At 34.6% G+C, this 10,359-nt stretch overlaps 1 long non-coding RNA gene across 1 annotated transcript in view; it reads left to right on the plus strand.

Annotated features, from left to right (window-relative positions):
* LOC128248724 (uncharacterized) overlaps positions 1–7,857 on the plus strand; it is a 36,731-nt gene extending 28,874 nt beyond the window's left edge. Inside the window, exon 3 of the long non-coding RNA XR_008264899.1 lies at positions 3,757–7,857. This is a non-coding gene — a long non-coding RNA (uncharacterized LOC128248724). The remainder of the gene's footprint in view (positions 1–3,756) is intronic.
* The last annotated feature ends 2,502 nt before the right edge of the window (positions 7,858–10,359 follow it).

Here is a 10,359-nt window from a genome sequence, read left to right on the forward strand (position 1 = left end):
CCCCCCGCTTTATGAGAAATATCGGTACTTTGGGATATCTCCTTCAATTAAAAAAATTGTTCAACCCTCATTAAAAAAAAAGAAAAAAAAAAAGAAATAGTGAAAAAATTAATAAACATAAAAAGCGAAAAGATGAAACATCATTTTGAATCTGGTAATATTTTTATGACAAATCATACAAAACTGAAAAAATTGATAAACATAAAAACGGAAAAAATTAATAAACATGAAAACTGAAAAAAATGAAGCATTTTACTGAATTTGATAATATTTTTTATAACAAATTATACCATGCCTATTGAGGAGGCCAAACATCAACAATATGTTGAAGTGTTGAATCAAAAGGATCTACCTGTTTTAATCCAATCTCTTGTCGCTACATTAACTCGATTTTTTTAATGGGGATGAGATAACCAAAAAACACCAATTATTCTTTTCTGCTCTAAGCACAAGGACTGAAATTTTTGGGAGGGGCCCAGTTGATTAGACTGAGGGGCCCAGTTGATTAGATTGAGGGGCCCAGTTGATTAGTATGCAACTGGTACTTAATTTATCACTCCCGAAAGAATGAAAGGTAAAGTTGACCTTGGTGGAATTTGAACTTAGAACGTAATAGATAAAATACTGCTAACCATTTCGCCCGGCATGCTAACGTTTCTGCCAGCTCGCCACTTTCTTTTTGTAAATTATTAATAAATAATAATTGATGCAAATCAATTGTTGTTCATCAATATTTCTCCATTTTCTGTTTTCTTAAAATTTTTGATTCCTGATAAACTCCTATCCTTGTCTTTACCTATAACCTATGAGCATAACATTTTTGCCCAATGTTTAAATATAAGTAATACACCAGTAGTATTTTGGATACTTTTATCCCTTAGATGGTTATTTTAACCTCTAACTCAACTAACCTTATATATATATATATATATATATATATATATATCAATATACATTATGGTTGGTCTACATTATTCTGTTAAAAAAAAATCATAGGGCCGGTTTTCCGGCATATATATTCCTCCCTGGGTGAGACGCTGGTCTGTCACAATATGACTCTTTGTTACCAATTTGAAATGATGTATTTTGCTCAAGAACACAACGTATTGCCCTGTCCAGGAATTGAAACCAGAATCTTATGATTGTGACTCCAACACCCTAACTGCTAAGCCATGCACCTTATATATACATATATGTACATATGCACATATGCACCTTATATATACATATATGTACATATATATATTTTTCTTATTTAGTTTCGGTTCGAGGACTGCAGCTATGCTGGGGCACTAATTTATTATTTCTTTTACACATTTTTTACCATTCTGGCATGGACAAATATATTATTATTATTAATATTTTTTAACTAATAGATGCTCTTCCTGTCACTGATCCTTGCCCGTGTTTCAAGTAAGGGATCTCTCTTATTTAACACATCTTTGAAGGCAGCAGACAATTTGTTTACAATGTAAATGACAACGTCATTGCTTGAAACCCGACAGTTCTGAGAGATGTACATACATAAACAAACACACATACACTCACACATGCACGTGTGTATGCACACATGCATGTACATGTGCACACACGTGCACCCACACATGTGTGGCTGATAATTTAAACCTGAAAGAGATGGGTTTCTGTTAGAGGCCTGTGAAACTTTAAGTCACATGGAGCCAAATAAACTTTTAAATAATACACATAACACCTACTAAATGTGTTGAGTGGCTTTTTCTTTAGTTTGACAATGGATCATAGGACATTACTCTTAGGTGGCAGCTTTTGAATGTTTATCTCCCTTGGATTTGTCTTTTGGGCAAACTGTTGTGTGGTCAATTTGTTTGCATTATTTTGTTTTTGTTCTGTGTGTAGTGTTCTTATACTTGTGTGTCATTGGGGCATATTTCTTCTGTGTGTAAACTTTGTGTGCTATGTGTGTTCAGATTTCACATTCAGGAAAAGGGCTATCCTAGTGAGATTACTGTCACAGATGGTGCCGCTTCTTTGAAGTATTTGAATGTAAAATATTGCTTGTGTATGCAGGGAGAGAAGGTTTCATTCTTGATGTTTAGTATGTTGATTGTATAATGTTTAGTTTTTTTAGTAATACAGAGTTCACATTTGGTACCCCATTCTCTGTATTTTTTGGCTTTAGCAATAATTTTCCATTCTATTTGGGGGTTACTTATTCTACCTTCTTTCAATGTCCATGTCATATTTGACAGGGATGTTGTATTTAAAAAAAATTTTGTCTCTGAATGACGCCAGGTGTTGTGTATACCTTTCCTTGAATGAGTTGCCTATCATTCCGACATACATCTTTGTTACTCCACTGGGGTCCATGATCTTGGCTTTGTTTATGAGCTCTTTCTCTCCATCTACCAAATCCACTCACAAGGCTTTGGTTGGCCCAATGCTATAGTAAAAGACACTTGCTCAAGGTGCCATGCAGTGGAACTGAACCTGGAACCATGTGGTTGGGAAGCAAGCTTCTTACCACACAGCCACACCTGTGCCTAAAATTTCATTAGGATTTATGCTTCAAAATCCAACTTGATGACAATAGTGTTATAATTCAATAAATTCTTCAATACTTTCAAAATTATTTGAAACACAGGCAGTGAATTTCAACAGAAATATGGTAACAAAGGTACTAAATCTGTTTACCCCTGACTTAATTATGTGTTTTTCATGCAAAACATGACTTTAGATTATTTCAGAACTATGTCATTCTTTTTAGAAGAAATATTTTGGTTGAATCTGAAAAAAAAAAAAAGGTTTTCCAGATGACACCACTGGATTTTCTGGTATACCAGTGATTTGTTCCAACACATCAAAACTGCTGAGATTTCACTTATGCAATTGTAGAATTTTGTAAATTTTGTTCTTCATATTATCTAATGTTAAGATAGCAAGCCGACAGAATTGTTAGTGTGTCAGACAAAATGCTTAGTGTCATTTCTTCTGATCTTTATGTTCTGGTCAACTTTTATCTCTCATACTTTCATAGCTGATAAAGTAAATACCAGTTGAGCACTGTGGTTGAAGTAATTGATTAACACCTGCCCACCAAAGTTGCTGGCTTTATGCCAAAATTTGAAACAGTTATTATTATCATTGATAGGGTGAAAATTCCGCTGGGGGTCAACTTTGCCTTTCACCCTTTCAGGGTGAATTAAATTCCAGTGAAACACTGGGGTCGAAGTAATTGACTAGTCCCCTCCTCTAAATTTCAGGCCTTGTGCCTATAGTAGAAAGGATTATTGACAGGGTGAGCTTGCTGAATTGTTGACATGCTGGGCAAAATGCTTAGCAGTATTTTGTTCATCTTTATGTTCTCATTTCAAGTTCCACCAAAGATTGACTTTGCCTTTCATCCTTCTGAGGTTGATATTATAAGTACCAGTTGAGCACTAGGGTTACTACATCAAAATTTCAGGCCATGTGCCTATAGTAGAAAGGATTATTATGATTTAGGTGGCAAACTGACAAAATTGTTAGTATGCTAGAAAGAAATGCTTAGTGGCATTTCTTCTGGCTCTTTACGTTCTGAGTTCAAATTCCTCTGAGATCAACTATGATTTGCAACAAGCTATGTACAAGTTGAGCACTGTTATCAATATAATAGACTAATGCCCACTCACCAAAATTTTTGCTAAAGTTCCAAAATTTGAAACCTTATTATTCATTGTTCCTTATATTCATACGATGGTCCTTTTCTGAAATTCATTTATATTTTGTATCTTTCTTTAGGAAGACATGAAAATCAGATGGAGAGGAGAAAAGCAAGAATTCTTCCTTTTGTTGCTACCGGGTGAAAGCCTCGTCATGATCTTGCCCAACTGGCGATCGGTGGGACTTTCGTTCGTTTGTAACAATTGGGCTCACATCAAAGAGTTCATCACTACCAGTACCACACAAATGGAAGAAACATATAAAATTTAATATTATTTCATTCATGATAAATATTAGGATAAATTGTAAACATTTATATCCACTGAATATTAATTATCATTTTTGCATATTAGATAATTCTGTTGCCTCAAAATAAAACTGGAGTTATTATGGCTATGTCTTGTGCATACAAAGAGATGCATGACTGCTACTATTGAGTTTAGTGCTCCACATGGATTACACTGTGTAACATGATTTTTGTCCTTGGGTAGCAACTGTTGTTTTTAATTTGCTTACCCCTACAAAGTATCAAAAATGGTTATTTCCTTCAAATTTTGCTTTTGTTACATCTATTCAAACACCAAAGAATCCCTTTCGACATGGCTATGATGTTCCACCATTACTCCTGCTCATGATCAGAGATGCACATAAAGTCAGCCACTAAGGGACTGGCTCAAGTGGCCAAGGTCAAGCAACTGACAAACAAATATGTGGTATTGAGGAGAATATTTGCTATAACAATATTTCTGCTTCAGCAACTCAGAACTGAATCTGGCTGAAATATAATGGAAAATAGGTCAGTTACAAAACATTGATGTTGGGGTCACAAAAGCAAAGTTTGAAGGGAATAGTAGTCATTTCCTTTGATTTCTAGATTGGAGTAAATAGAAAATAACTTTTACAGACCAAAACAAAAAACAAAAAAAAATTATGACACAGATAACATCATCAAGTCTGCTTCCAGTATATTGGTTTAGCTATTTACTATACTTGCTAGTATTACTAGTTGTGATATTCAGAGAAAATGTTGGAGAAAAGGTGATAAGCACTGGTTTCTATCATTTGTTTCCTATGTATGTTTCCCTATTGTGGTTGTTTGGAACTACAGTCTGCTGTCCAATGTCAGATTTTAGATAATATAATGCAATAAAAATGTTCCCTTGATGATGCATTTTGGTTAAGATCCAAGTGCACTTGGAACACCCAATGCAGAGTTCCAAACAGCCACAACGGTGAAACATACATAGGAACAAATGATATTAAACTTGTGTTTGTTGTAATTTCTCTTTTATCATAGGTATGGTTTTTGTGACATAATGGTAAATAAAAGGGAAATTAACGATTAACTTAGTGTACTACTTTTGGTGTGTTATTTTTATTGTTTTGCCAGTGTACCATTGTTAGTTCATGGTTTTCGTTTGTTGTTTTTAGTGTGTTGTTTTTGATGTCCTCCTCCTCCTCACCACCACCACCACCATCACCACCACCATCATCATGTCCACTTTTCCATGCTTGCATAGATTGAATGGTATTTGTTAAGGGAAATTTTCTATGGTTAGATACCCTTCCTGACACCAACCCTTGCCCATGTCAAGATAAGGTAATATTGGTTTCAAATTTTGGCACAAGGCCAGCAAAATTCGTGGGAAGGGATAAGTCAATTACATTGACACCCCTCACTCCCAATGTTCAACTGGTACTTATTTTATCGGCCTCGCAAGGATGAAAGACAAAGTTGGCCTCAGTGGCATTTGAACTCAGAATGTAAAAATGGATGAAATACCACTAAATACCACCTGGCATACTAACGATTCTGCCAGCTTGCCACCTTAGTATCAAGGTCAATATTGGTTTAAAATTTTGGCACAAGGCCAGCAATTTCAGGGGAGGGCGTCAGTTGATTACATTGACCCCAGGGTTCAACTGGTACTTATTTTATTGACCTTGGAAGGATGAAAGGAAGAGTCAACTTTGGCAGCATTTGAACTCAAAATGTAAAGATGGACAAAATGCTGCTGAACATTTTGCCCAGTGTACTCGTGATCCTGTCAGCTTGCTACCTTCCCAAAAAGGGTAATATTAACCCACGGTGAGAAATATTTTCACAGATGTTTATAAACAAAGAACATTGCTTACATGACTGTGACACTTATTTTACACTGTCATGAAAAGTCAAAGTGAGGAGACAGTAACACACACGCACATGCATGCATGCACACACATACATACACATGATAGACATCTTTCAATTTCTGTTTATCAAATCCTGGGGCTATAGTAGAAGACACTTATCCAAGGCACCATGCTGTGGGAACGAACCTGGGACCATGTGGTTGGTAAGCATGTTTCATACCATACGGCCATACTTGTTTTTAATGTATTGTTTATAATGTGTTGCATTTGTGTGCTGTTTCTAGGTATCTTTTTTGTTGATTCAAATTTATTTAAACTCTATCTTTTCAAGAAATTATTTATTTTAGAAACACCAATTTATATTCCTTTATCTATAACAATAATGACTCATTTAAAATAGCTGTAATTGCATGGTAGATGGAAAGCTGATGAAATTTTCAAAATATGAATAAAAAAATAAAAAATTGATTGGGTGTTTATCCCCAAATGTCTGAGTTATTTTAAAACATTTTGCGAGAGCTTTTATGAATTATTATAATTGATAAAGTAATGTGTTTAGCAATACAAAACTTTTGTTGAAATGTGACCTCATTCGATGGTAGTTAACTTCAATTCAGCCTTCCTGCATAAAATGGTTTCCCCCTCGTCTAATTGGCTAAGTCTAATTGAGGATATAATTCAGCTGTGAAAAGATAAATCACCTTTAGAATGTGTAGGAGCTACTATAGGTTTATTTCAACTTTTAGTCATAACAAAAGCAGTTTTCTGGTTTATATTAGACTGTTGTATATCTAAGACGGTCAAGAGTAGTGATAAGAGACAACTTTCAGTCCCACTCATTGACATTAATATAGTGTTTGGTTGTCTTAGATATGCTTAATAGAAAATACATGTATTATTAAAACCAATGAAAGAGTTTCTAAATGGTCTGTCAAGCTGCTAGAAATAACAGACAAATCTCCAACACATCACATGTTACACTTTAAAAATTGAATGATATATTAAGTAATGTAGTCTTAGACAGGATCTTTTCTGTTTGGCTACTTTTCAGTTTCTTCAATTTCTGTTCCAATTGATTTCATATTTGGTGTAATGATGTAGTTTTGTATGCTAATCATTGCTATGAAATTCATTTACACCATAAATCAATAATTAAAGAGTAATTTTAGCCAATTGTAAGTCACAGACTCATTCATGCCTGTTTTCATAGTAACAAGCCAAACATGCAAACTCTTTGGTCTGCAAGGAAGCACATATGTTAACAAATATATTCTATGTGAAACCACATATGTTGATACTGTGTTCTACTGCTTGTGCCCATCTGTTTGGAAATTTTATCTGTCTGTTTGGAGATGCAAAGAGTCTGTGTCTGTGAGGAAAGATATATGGTTTGAAGGTGGCACCTGTTCTCTTGGAACAGTACTGCTTTTCCTTTACTCATGGGTCAAGGAATTGACTTCAGTCCACTTTTGTGTAGAAGAATTGCAGATGAGCCATTGCACAGCTGTTGGGAAATATGTGCGGACCTGCTTGTCATCCATTTAAGATTGGCAGCCCTGGGAAGATTGTTGAGATTGACAAAGCAGTCTTCTCAAGGTGTAAATACAACTGAGGAAGGGTCCTACCTGAGCAGTGAGTTATCAGAGGAGTGTGTCACAAGACCAGACAGGTTTTTTTTATGAGGTGCCATGTCAGAATTGTGACATACTGGAGAAATGAACATGTCACTTGATTCTTCCAGGAACCACAATTTTCAGTGATTTGTGAAGGGCATGTTCTCACATTCCTAAAATTACTGGTTACAATTTTGAACATAGAATGGTGAACCACAGAGTTGGGTTCATTAACTGAAACGATGATATCCTCATGCAACAAACAGAGAGTATATGGGCATTTGTGAAGCAAGGTAATAAACAATGCTGTGGCACTCACTGGTGTATGGTTGACTTATATCTCTGTATGTTTATGTAGTGCAAGAGATATGAAAATTGTAATTTGTTCAAGAAATTACTTCAATGTATTTCAAACTTTCATTTTCAATGAATTGGGCAATAGAGTGTTTGTTTTTTGAAAAATATTTAATTTTTATGTGCTGTTTATCACATTAAATGCATGTTGAATGCTTAGAACTACAAAATATGTGTTGTTTACTCGTTTTTATAGTCATTGAGATGGTCGTGAGATGTGCTAAAAATAACAGCTAAATAGGCCTTAAATCACACCCCATCCTCATTTTTTGGTGGGTGATTTGCATAATCATATGAATTCCTATGTGTAGAATACAACTTCACAAAAAATTTCTGAAAATTCCAGAAAGTAAAAAAGTTATAAGTGTGTGTTTGTGTGTGTGTGTGTGTGCATGCGTGTGTGGCATTTGCGGCATTCAAGACACCCACCCCCAATGTGTTTTAATGTCAACCAGAGAAGTTGAATTGTTGAGACCCTTTTCAACTTGGGTCTTATATGTATTGTTCGAATTTCTTTGAAATAGGAAATATATGTATGTTCACTGGGTTTGTAAAAGAGAGCAAAGCTACAGGAAACCAAAAGACGAATGATCACAATAAGCAGTCAGCTACCCTAGCCTAGTTGTTACTACTCCCCAATGTAGGATTCCTCACCATACAGGTGACAGGCACAGCCATAAGATGCATTACAGATCTATAGCAATTGGAAGGGCATGACCAAACTCAAATAAACATTAACAACTGTGTGACTTGTGGGCTAAGGGGAAATGAAAGTGTCACCTCTGGAGTTTGCAAATGACCACTATACCAATAGGTAACTGGACAGAATAAATTTACAATCTATAAATGTCTTTCAATAACCAGTCACTCATCTGGGAAGACCTTGAAATCAATGTTACCATCGGGGGAATATGTGTGACCCAGTGATAATAAAAAGACTCAAAGAAAGTCTGCAACCAAATAACTTTACTGAACACTTTGCAACTGAATCAGTGGAGGCAAAGATGCCTCTCATTTATTTGACAATTTATGCACCACATTGCAGAAATCACAATCTAAGTATATCTCAAAGCAAACTCTTACAATGTTGTACCATTGAATGACAAATAACACTCATCTTTTATGCTCGGGTGACCCTACAGCTTCTAAGAGTACAACTGTATTCATCTTTGGTTAGATAAAATGACTAAATTGTGGGTTTTAAGTCACCATGAAGGGATCTTTCTAACTTCTAAGAAGATGAAATTTTAGAAATATTACTTTGTTTGTGTCTAATATCTATATTTAAAATTTCATCAACAGCAAAAATATATGAATTTTCATGGGCGTTATATCCCTTATGCATAGAATATAATTTCCAAATTTCATAAAGATCCATTCAATACTTTTGCCCTAGTTTTGGATCATAAAAAATGACTAAAATTTGGGAGTTGAGGCCCCCATTAGGGAGTGTTAGAATCCCCATGAGAAGTGGAAACTTTGAGAATACTTCTTGATGTGTGTCAATTACCCATGGTTGAAATTTCATCAACATTGAAAATTTATGAATTTTCATGGGGGTTCTACCTCCTTTAAGCCATCTCAAATTCAAACCAAACATACTGTATTATACCTGCCTTTATGCATTGAATCTAAGTTCCAACTATCATAAGGATCTATTCAGTAATTTTGGTCCATGATATTGTATGAAACACACAGCATTACCCTTCTCCTTAGGCTTGGATTTTGTGTTCCAAATTTCATTAGGATCGGCGCAGTAGTTTTCAAATGTATAAGTAACACACGAACACACATAAACACATTAACTTTTATATAATAGATATGAATATACACATATACATACATGTATATGTGTGTGTGTGTGTCTGTGTATTATATATATATATATATATATATATATACACACACACACACACACACACACAAAAAGATAGATTGATAGATAGACAAATAAAAATATGAGACACTGCCTAGTGCTTTTTTATTTTGATAAGCCTGGTACTTATTCTATCAGTTACTTCTCGTCAAACCAGTGAGTTATGGGGATGTAAATAAATGAACAGCATTTGTGAAGCAGTGATGAGGCAGAAACACAGAGACAAAGACACACACATACACTTACATATATACATACACTTACATATATACATACACATATATATACAATTGATTTCTTTCAGTTTCTGTCTACAAAATCCACTCACAAGGTTTTTGTGTTGGTCTGAGGCTATAGCAGAATACACATGCCAAGTCACCACAGAGTGGCACTGAATACACGACCATGTGTTTTGGAACAAAGTTTCTTACCACACAGCCACACCTGCACCTATGTGTGTATGTGTGTGTGTGTGTATGTGTGTATGGGTGTATATATGTATGCATGTATATATGTATATATATATCTGTACATATTACATGTACATCTATATATATACATCTACACATATACATGTATACATATATATCTATATCTATATATATACATCTATACATGTACATGTATGCATATACATCTATATATATACATGTATATATATACATCTATATATATATATATATATATATATATATATATATATAT

This window comes from Octopus bimaculoides, chromosome 9 (assembly GCF_001194135.2).
Source record: "Octopus bimaculoides isolate UCB-OBI-ISO-001 chromosome 9, ASM119413v2, whole genome shotgun sequence".
NCBI classification, from domain to species: Eukaryota; Metazoa; Mollusca; class Cephalopoda; order Octopoda; family Octopodidae; genus Octopus; species Octopus bimaculoides.